General features: G+C 39.2%; 1 protein-coding gene across 1 annotated transcript in view; it reads left to right on the forward strand.

Annotated features, from left to right (window-relative positions):
• Nucleotides 1-2,032: 2,032 nt before the first annotated feature.
• Nucleotides 2,033-10,693, forward strand: part of Frmpd1 (FERM and PDZ domain containing 1) — a 178,140-nt gene continuing 169,479 nt past the window's right edge. The window contains exon 1 of the mRNA XM_010619413.3: nt 2,033-2,185. The gene's annotated coding sequence lies outside the window, so the exon portion shown is untranslated. The remainder of the gene's footprint in view (nt 2,186-10,693) is intronic.

Here is a 10,693-nt window from a genome sequence, read left to right on the forward strand (position 1 = left end):
CAGCTTGAGACTATAATGTTAAGTGAAATAAACCAGACACATAAGCTTAAATATCACATGGTTTCTTTTATATGAGAAACCCAAATTATGAATAAAGATCAAAATAAGAGATCATAGGAAGGAGGGAGGTAGATTTTTCTCAAATGGGAAGAGCCATCAAGAGTTGGAGTAGGGGAGAGAAGGGAAGGAAAGCAGATGAAAAAAGAATTAAGATGTTTTATACACATGTATCAACTCCACATAAGGAATGTAAACATTATATACTGTAAACATGTACTAATGCAAAATTTAAAAAGAATGAAGCTGATCATAACACCTAAAAATGTGCATATGCTTTGGTCGTGTTTAGAAGGCCTTTCATTGATCAGATTCCCGTCTTTCTCACTGATATCATCCCTTTCTACTCCTGTTTCTCAACCAGGTATGTCTTCATCCTTTCTCTATTCTTCCCTTTTCCCACATAATCTTCCATCCTATTCCCATATACTTAACTACTTGTTCTCTGAGTTCACCAAACTCTTTGCTTTCGGTCTTTTCATGCTTTCTTCCTGATTAAAATTTCTTTTTCTGTCTCTTCTTCTGGCTAACTTCTATTGTCATTCAGAAATCACATTAAATGTCAAAACAGCTCTACTAGGTTTAGTTGTAGTAATGGACCAGTTTTGGCTCCTTAGTTGTAACATTTGTACCTCTGTAATATAAGATGTTCAGACAAGGGTAGACAGTGGTCAGGAGTATATAGGATTATCTACTCTCTTTAAAACTTTGTTATATATCTTAAACCATAATATTTAAAAAGATTTTAAGTCTCTCCTTTTGCTTAGCTGTGGCTTCTATATGTTTATAAGACCTGTGCCTACTCCTATCTGAATGTCAAAGCACTTTATATAGTATCTTGCCATTGTCTTGTTATGGAAGGAATTGGTAAGTGACACACAGAGAGGCAGCAGAATGGAAGTAAAATAACAAATTTACTCATCGATAAGGGTCAATCACACATAAGCTGTGCCTGGATCGACGACGCACTGGGTTACAACTCCTCCTTTTATAGGGTTTCACAGTCTTGACTTCATTTGGGTGGTTACATTTCATTCTCACAATTCAAATCGCAGTCACAGGATAGTTAACTTTCAACCCAGATGAAACAGTTCTTTGCAGTTGGGGAGTTTACCTTTAAGATTCACCTAGTTATCTATTCTAGTCCATAGGAAGGGGGGGTGTTCAGGGTCAGGGGAGCAAATGTTAGCAATGGGTTCTTTCATCTAGACACTCTTACAATCATGTGGCTCCAGTCTCTTCGGAGCTCAAGGTCTTGATGTGCTCTGTTATCTCAGGGTAAGAACAAATGCCTCATTCAGCGATTAGTGCCTTCAGTGCCTATTAGTTCTGAGCTAAACAAAACAAACTGCTGTTAGAGACAGCAGAAGCCATTTTACATTGTAACACTTCATAGGTTTTTTGCTATTTATAAAAGCTTTCCCTATCCCTATCAATCTATGTGTCTGTCTCTTTTGCTGAAGGCTAGGACTCATGTTTTCTCATTTTCATAACCCCTAAGCTAGCATAGTGCCTAGCAAATTAGAACTGTTCAGTGTCTCCTAAGTAAATGCTTGTTTTGAGAACCAGTAGCAAAGGTTTTGTGGTAAGATAACCTAAAATTATAGGGGAAAAAACCCTTAAAAGTCTCAGAGGTTATAGGCGACTTGAAGGCTGTGCTTACTTGTCAGCATGACAGACTTGGCAGTGTGGATATTCTTGAGCGTCGTGAACATCTCTACACACTGTTTATATTTCCAAGAGAGCCACATGACACTTGTTCCTCTTCAAATGAAGAGCCCCAGGCCAGCAGAGCTGGGTTAGTTCACTCCAGGTGAGCCTCACAGACTGTTGGCATGTCCCAGGAGGGCGTGGACTGTGTGCTCAGTGTACAAAAGCCAACTAGGGCAAAGGGCAAAAGAACCGGTTGGAAGAATGACGCCACAGGGAGATGAATCTCCAATGTGGCAATTTCATTCCCAACGCTTTAATTAATGAACAGTATGACCTTGGTCAAGTGTCGATTCTTCTTAGGCTCCAGAGTCCCTGTTTGTAAGATGAGTGTTTGGATTGGCTGGTCTCTAAAGTTCCTTCCAGGTTTGATGCTTTCTGACCAATGTGAAGACTGGACATTATAGGAAGGAAGCAGGTAAGTGTGTATTAGGAGCGTGTGGCAACTGAACCATTGGTTTTGGGTTAATAGACATCTTCAGCAAAAAGAAACCGGCTAGGACAGAGATTTGTTCATGTCCTCCTGGAAGTAGAGAGCTCTGAGGCATAATAGCTCATCACAGCTTCTGAGGACCTAATTTAACTGCATCAGAAGGAAGCACTTCCAAGGTCTGGAGGGGTAGAGGTTAGTAGCAGAACAGTGGTGATTTTCACTTAATAAAATGACCACATTTGAGGAAATTTTTATGTTTATTATCTGAGAATTTTGATCCTGTGCTGTGCACTGAAATTATTGAAGTATTACAGATGATGCAAAGAGTATCACCTGGAACTTGTCTGGGGATGGCATGACAGTCACACAGTGTTACTGAACAGAACTATTAAATTAAAATATTGAAATTATTTAGAATTTGAGGCTATGAATTATTAAGCCATAGAAATTTAGAATTGCCTTAGATGAAAAATTTAAAATCTATCAAGACTTGTCATGTAGAGGTACAAGATCCCAACAATGAATGTAACTGTACTGTATCCCTAAAAATGTACCAATAAGCTCAATTAAAGCTGAAAAAAAAATTTAAAATCTATCAAGACTTGTCATGTAGAGGTACAAGATCCCAACAATGAATGTAACTGTACTGTATCCCTAAAAATGTACCAATAAGCTCAATTAAAGCTGAAAAAAAAATTTAAAATCTAGTTTATTTCCACCTTAACTTATTGCTAATGGCTTTTATACTTACATAAAAGATTCCTTGAGAACCTCAAGAGAAATATGTATTTGACTGATTGAACATCAATCATTACTAGTTAAAAAGACATAATACTTAGTAAAGAATTTAGAGTGACTAAAGAAGAAAATAATATGATTATTTAAAATTCTGGGAAGGTTCTTTCTGTTCACTGGTATCAGAACTTCTGAGAGGTAGGTGGAAATGCCCACTTTGTCTGTGAAAGAATTAGAAATATGTAGGTGCAAGGTTTGCTCAGGAACATATGCTCCTGGCTCGGGGTGACTCCTTTCAAATCTGGTCTTTCCTTTGTGTTGACCAAGTTCTTTCTTTTTAGAAAAATAGTTATGTGATGATTCATCTGGTTTCTGAGAAGGCACTCACCAAAAGTTTTTGATCTGGATCCTAGTGAAAAAGGCAGCAGCCACCTGTTAGTATGAGGATGTGTCCTTTTTGGAGACCAGTATTCAGATGGCTAAGTATAAGATATCTCCCCCCAGAGATGAGGGAATCAGCCAGAAACAGGTAGGACTAAAGGAAATGAGCTAAGCTTGAGAACATTACTAAGCATTTACTCTGTGCCAAAAATATTTCTAAATCATTGAATGTATTTCTCACATCAGTTCTCTGAAGTAAGCACCATTATTTCCAATTTCCAAATGGAAAACAGTATAAAGAGGTTAAATATTCACCCAAGGAAAATCAAGTGGTAAGTTGTAGAGGTGGTATACAAACCTCAGTGGTTCAGCTGCAGAATTTTGCTATTAATCACCATGACTTGGTGTATTTATAACCTTTCAAGGTTGTGTTTGACTCTCATTCTATGTCTCTAGCATCCAGCCTGAGGCTGGTGAGGTAATGGGTATTGTTCAATGTTCCTGAACTGAGTGGAACCAGGAAGACAGCCTGTGCCCAAACCTAGTTCATGAACTCTGGGTGAGGTTCTGTTTGACTCAGTACAGTACCCAGGAGACACAGAATGGTAACCAGTCCCTGAAGGCTAGCAGCAGAATCCAGCCCACCAGGTAATGGAGGATAATCAGCAAGATACCCCTTCCCTGTGCTGAAAAAGGGAGGAAAACTGTGACACAGGCACAAAGAGCTGACGGGGTTGAGGAAGCAGCTTGGTCATTCTACAGGGCACACTGACAACTCACTCTACAACCATCCCTTGTGATTGGCACCAATCACTGCAAATACAGAATTAAATTGTGCCCTTCAGGCATCCCATGCTTGTATGAGAAGGGCTGCCTATCTGATAGTATTCTGGAAATTTCCTTAGGACATTTGTCTTGGTTTGCAGAGGCAGATACAACTATGAATCCTATTGTCACTCCCATTGAAATTTTAAATATTCCCACTAACTAAATACAGCAGTGGGTTGAATAACCTTCCCCTGGGTCAACTTTCTGGAGCTAAAATGTAATGCTGGTTAGAGAGAAACTGCAAAAGAATTCTACAATTAAATGGCTAGAGAGAGTGTTGGATAAGAGATGGGGAAAGGAAAGAAAGAAACATGCTTTTAAATTCATAAACACTGGGACATTTTATCCTAGGAGAAGAGAGCATTTGTTCTGTTAGCCATAGAAATGCTTTTTGGGTCTGGCTAAGAATTTATTTGTTTTTTTTTGTTGTTGTTGTTTTGTTTTTTGTACCAGGGATTGAACTCAGGTCCTTGTGCTTGCGAGGCAGGCACCAGAACCACTGAGCTAAATCCCCAGCCCTAGAATTTATTTGTTGATAAAGGTGTTGTCACATTTGCCTGGATGGTCTAGAATATGCTTGTTGTACTGATGACATTATTTATATTACTTTGTTTCTCCAAAATATTCTCATTCAGATAGTAAGCTTTATAGTCATGCTTTATAGCCATTAACTAAAAAAATATTTTATCTATTTTTCTGGTGGGCCCCAAAAGATGGGAGGGAGTATAAACATTCCTTATTAGCCTTTTCCTTTGTCACCACCATGCCTTTACATGTGCGTATGAATGAAACTCCTTTTATGCCTCAACTTGGCTAGAAACATAGAAAAGTAAATTTACTGGAAAGCTAATAAAACAGATACAGAGGGCCCAGGATTTAGCTCAGTGGTTCTGCTGCCTGCCTCTTAAGTGCAAGGACCGGAGTTTGATCCCCAGTACCAAAAAACCAAGACAAAACAAAACAAAGAAACACATAGATGCAGGGAGCAAATTCATGAAGTTCTTGTCACAAATTAACTTCATTGGCTCAATTTAGAGTTATCAGTTCTGGGGACTTTTAACTCTTCTCCACCTGGAGTTTTCGACAAACAGCCATGGAGAGTCTGGAGTATCCAGGGGAACAACAAACATGAGGACCCTTGGACCCCCTCACTGGTCCTGTTGGACTGTGAGATATCAAGGTGTTAGTCCTTAAGGTGTTTTCTCCTGACTCCTGGTAGCAGAGGATTTGGTTATTTTTTCACATGGAGCTCCCACTTGAAGCATAATAAACAATGAATGCAGAAATTATTAGAAACTCACAAAAGAAAGCCGGGGATTTAGCTCAAGTAGTTCTGCCGTATGCCTCACAAACACAAGGTCCTGAGTTCAATCCCCGGTACCGGAAAACAAAACAGAGCAAAACAAAGCTTACAAAAGAATCAGGGAGAAGGAATGAAATTGGTCTTCATGAAGTTTAATTGAGCAGTGACCTCCTCATTAACGGTCATCAGTTCAGTGTATGTGGCCTCATTTAAAGATGGAAGATAGCAAGAATTCCAGAAAAAAGTGCTTCTCTGTGTTACTCTTCCTTTTTCCTCTCTGTTCTCTTACTAGTTTGTTCACCTGTGCTGCTATTTCTAAATTCATCTGTCATTGTTTGCCACTTTTGTTATCAAATTGTTACAGAAGCATTTTTTGGATTGTTTGAACCATTTCAACATCTTTTTCCTCTGGATACAGATGGAGATGAAGAGGATTATTAATAGGTCATTTTTGAATATTTTGTCTGTCAGAGGAGAATTGCAGGGTCCAGAGTTTATAGTCAAAATTCAAAGAGATGTAAAAATAATGAGCAACTCCATTGCTTAAGTTTTGATGTTAGGCACACATTGCTTCAAAGACCTAGAAGTCTGTACTAAAACCACACCAGCTTTTGTCTCTATGTTCCCAGCATGAAACAATTAAAGATCACTTACTCAATTAATAGGAGATAACAAGAGTATGCTTCTTCAAGGAAAGTTCCTCTTAGAAGTTTGCTATTTCAGGAAGACATGGGTGTGAATTAATTTTAAAAGGAACCAGATAAACTTGTGGCCTGTGATAGCATCTAGAGCTACTGAAGTCTAGACAAGGCAGTCGGTTCTCATGCTTCATTCCATTTAACAAGGCCGCAGCAATGGGCTGGGAATGAGGGCCTTGCTGCTATTTAGTTTCCCTTGATAAACTACCTCATTCTCTATGTCAAACCATCTGCAAAATTTGAAATAAATTCTGGGTCAGCGAAGACACATACTGATAATTTAAGAAACTTGACATAACTTTTATATGAAGACGGTAGGAGGAATGCAAAACTTCAAACTTTTAATTCTGTGGGCTAGAAACCAATTCTGAAGGCACTGCCGTGACTCTATTTTCTTTTATAAATCATTCCTCGGAACTGACACCAGAAACAACTTATAATTTTCCTCTTTCTTTCTTTCTCTATAGGTATTTATTTTTTTCTTTTTTGATACCGGGGATTGAACTTGGATCCTTGTGTTTGCAAGGCAGGTGGCAGAACCACTGAGCTAAATTCCTGGTCCTGTATTTCTTTTCTTTGCTTTTTCTTTTTGCAGAATGGGGATTAAACCCTGGGCCTTTGCGCTGAGCTGTATCTCCATATCCTTTTAAAACTTATTTTAAAAAATTTGTTATTATTAAAAATTTTGAGACAGGCTGAGCTCAGACTTGTGACCCTCCTGCCTTAGCCACCCAGATAGCTGGGATTATAGGCATGCACAATTTATTTCTGAAGGCAACCACACTCATAACTTTATAGTAGTGATAGAAATACTGACTGAAATTACTTGAATTTTAATAAAAACAATAGCTAAAATGTACTGTGGGCATATTGTAAGCTAGACCTTGTCTGTAGGGAGAGCTTCACGTTCATTATGTTGTCTAATCTTCTCAATAATTATTATATAGGTGTTATTGTATTCTTATTTCAATTTTAAGGTGAATTAATATTATTACAGGCAAATCTTGCTTCTACATTCTGACCAAACATTCACCTGTCTACTTTACAGCTCTGTTTGGATGATTTGTGGGTTTTGTTTTGTTTTGTTTTTCAGTATTGGGGATTGAACTAAGGGCCTCACACATGCTAGGCAAGAACAATGCCACTGCTTTTGTATTTTTGTATTTTATTTTATCGCTTGATTGATGGGATTGTCTGGTACCAGGAACTTAACCCAGTGCTATTGAGCTACACCCCTAGCCCTTTTTTAATTTTTTTGTTTTAAAATAGGATCTTGCCACGTTGTCCAGGCTGGGCTAGAATTTGTTTGTTTTTATGGTACTGGGGATCGAACTCCGGTCCTTGCACTTGCGAGGCAGACGGTGAAACCACTGAGCCAAATCCTCGGCTGAGCTAGAATTTGTGATCCTCTTGCCTCAGCCTTCCAGAGTGTTGGGATTACAGGCATAAACCACAATGCTCGCTTAGTGTTTTTATTTTGAGATAGGATCTCACTAAGTTGTCCAGGCTGGCCTCAAATTTGCATCCTCCTGCCTTCACCTCTTGAGTAGCTGTGATTTCAGTGTTTAGATGTTTAATAAACTTCTCAAGTTTAGAATGTCCAACACCTGGCTCCTAACATTCCCTAATATACCCAATCTGCTGCCCCCAACAAACCCACACACCATCAGTCTTCTCATCCAAGGTAATGGCAACTCCAGCCTTCAGGCTGCTGAGGCCAAATATCTCAGAGTCACCTTTGACTCAATTCTTTTCCTCATACTCCACCTCTCATCTGGTCAGCAAATCTTGTTGCGGTACCATCAAACTATATCTGACCACTTCACTCCTCCACAGCTCCTGCCCTGGTTCATACGACCTCCTCAACCTGGATCATCTCAGTAACCCTTGGTACCTACCCTTGCCCCTTCAAGTCTCTCATTGCCTTGTAGCCAGATTCTTGTTAAAATGCAAGCTCACCACCTTCCAGGACTCCTATCTGACTCAGAGCAGAAATTAAAGTCCATACAATGGCTACCAAGCCTCAGCAACAATTTACATCTTCTCTGAGCTGACATCCTATTTCTCCCAGCCTCCCTTACTGGCTCCAGTACGAGGGAGAGAGAAAGGGGAGGGAGGAGTCAGTCCACCTGGGCAGGCATTGTGTGAGCAACAAGTCTTGTTTATTTAGAGCTGGGACCAATGAGCAGGCTGAGTCCAAAGGGGAGTTAGCATAGAGCAGGCAGAAAACAAAGAATTTAGAGGGAAGGGGAGGGGTTATTGCCTTGAGGAATTTGGGGGGCTTATAGAGTGAGGTCACTCTTCTGATGGCCCACCTTTGTTTTTCTTTGGGGTTTCCTGTACTTCCTTGAGGCTTGATGGCACCTGGGCTGTGCTGGGCTTTCTCTCTTGCACTGTTGCCATGGAGATGGTGTGTGCTTTGGTCTGGGTGGTCTCCTTATCCACAGGGAGCAACATGCCTGACTTTTCCTTGGGAAAACCTAGCCTGCTCCTGCCCAAGAATTTTTATCTTTACTCCTCCCTTCACCTGAAATGCCTTCTCCATCATCACATCCACAAAGCTTGAATCTGCCTCTTTCAGGTCTTGACTCCAATGTCACTTCCCCAGAAAAGCCTACTGTGATATCCTCTTTAATTTACAACTCCCCCAACAGTTTCTGTGACCCTTCTCTGCTTTAGTTTTCATGATATTATCACCACAAACATATTATGTACTTTTCTTGCTCATTTCATTCATTATCTCCTTCCAATGGAATGTGAGCTTCATAAAGGCAGGGGTTTTTGTTTCTTTTTTTTACTGTGGGCTCCTCAGCGGCTAGAACAGTGTCTATAACTATAAGGACATAAAAGACATTCAATTCATTAAATAACTGAATAAATGAGGAAAGTGAGGTTTAAGACTTCTTAACTTTACACTAATACTAAATAGTAAAGCTATTGTTATTGTTGCTATTTGTGTGTGTGTGTGTGTGTGTGTGTGTGTGTGTGTGTGTGTGTGAGTGATGTGTTGGATGGTATAAGGCCTATTTGCTTCCCACTTAAAATGCCCAACCTTCTGTCTCTTATATGTAGTTTGCATTTTTTTACTGTACTATGTTTTCATTTTTGTTTATTTGGGGTTTTTTTTGTTTGTTTTTTTTTGAGACAGGGTCTCACTATGTAGTCGAGACTGACCTGGAACTCACTATGTATCCCAAGCTGGTCTCGAACTCACAGTGATCCTCCTGCCTCAGCCTCCCAAGTGCTGGGATTACAGGCATGCACCACCATGCCCAGCTTTGTTTTGTTTTTTGAGACAAGGTCTTGCCATGTAATTCAGGCTGACCTTGAACTCACTATGTAGCCCAGGCTGGCCTTGAACTTGTCGTGCTCATCCTGCCTCAGCCTCCCAACTGCTGGGATTACAGTAGTGTACTATTTTTTTTTTTTCTGGTACTAGGGATTGAACTCAGGATCTTGCACTTGTGAGGCAAATGTGGTGCCACTGAGCTAAATCCCTGCCCCCTCCATGTTTTTTGTACTACATTTCAGTCATCATCTCATGACATGGAATTCAAAAGCTTTTAAATGTTCTGACCTGGGGATGTAGCTCACCAATACAGTGTTTGCCTAGCACATGCAAGATTCTAGGTTCATCCCCAGCACTGTAAAAATATATATATTTTACTAGTAAGATGTATGAAATTCAAATTTGAAAGGGCATATCATGAAAAGTGAGTATGAGAATATGATCAAGGAAAGACCCACGAAAAGTTCTGAAGAAAGAATGACATTCTGTTTCTTGACGTAAGGGATGAATACAAGGGTTATTATTTTATTCTTTTCCTTTAAACTATGCACAGTGTTTTATGTACAATTTTTATATGCAATGCAGTTTATAATTAAAAATGTTTTCTTCCAACTCCTGTCTGTTAGTTCCTCTCTGGAAGCAATCAATGTTACCAATTTCTTGTGTGCCCTTCCAAATTTATTCTGTACTTATACTACATGTAATTACTTATATGTAGTATAATTTATTTCTTCTCTCACCTTTGTTTTTTTGGTATCAGGGATCAAACTCTGGACCTTAGACTTGTGAAGCAGGAAGTGAAACCACTGAGCTAAATCCCCAGCCCTCTTCCCTCAGTTTAAAAAAACTGTTTTAAGATACCCACACAATTAAAATTACATAATATTACCATTAAGCATACAATTCAGTAGTATTAAGTACATTCACATTGTTGTGCAACTAATCTTCAGAACTCTTATCTTATAAAACTGAAGCTCTATACCAACTGAATTCCCAATTCTCCTCTTCCTTCAGTCACTGGAATCACATTTTACATTACATCCTCAGGGTTCATCTATATCATAGCATGTGCCAGAACTTCCTTCCATTTTAACATTGAATAATATTCCTTTGTATGTATATATTGCATTTTATTTATCCACTCATCTATCAAAGGACATTTGGGCTGCTTCAGCCTTTTGGATATTGTGAGTATACTGTGATATATGGGTGTAATAATATCTCTTTGAGGCTTTGCTTTCTCTTCTTTGGGTATATAT

Source organism: Fukomys damarensis, unplaced genomic scaffold (genome assembly GCF_012274545.1).
Source record: "Fukomys damarensis isolate Sample0158 unplaced genomic scaffold, DMR_v1.0_HiC HiC_scaffold_36, whole genome shotgun sequence".
Classification (NCBI taxonomy): Eukaryota; Metazoa; Chordata; class Mammalia; order Rodentia; family Bathyergidae; genus Fukomys; species Fukomys damarensis.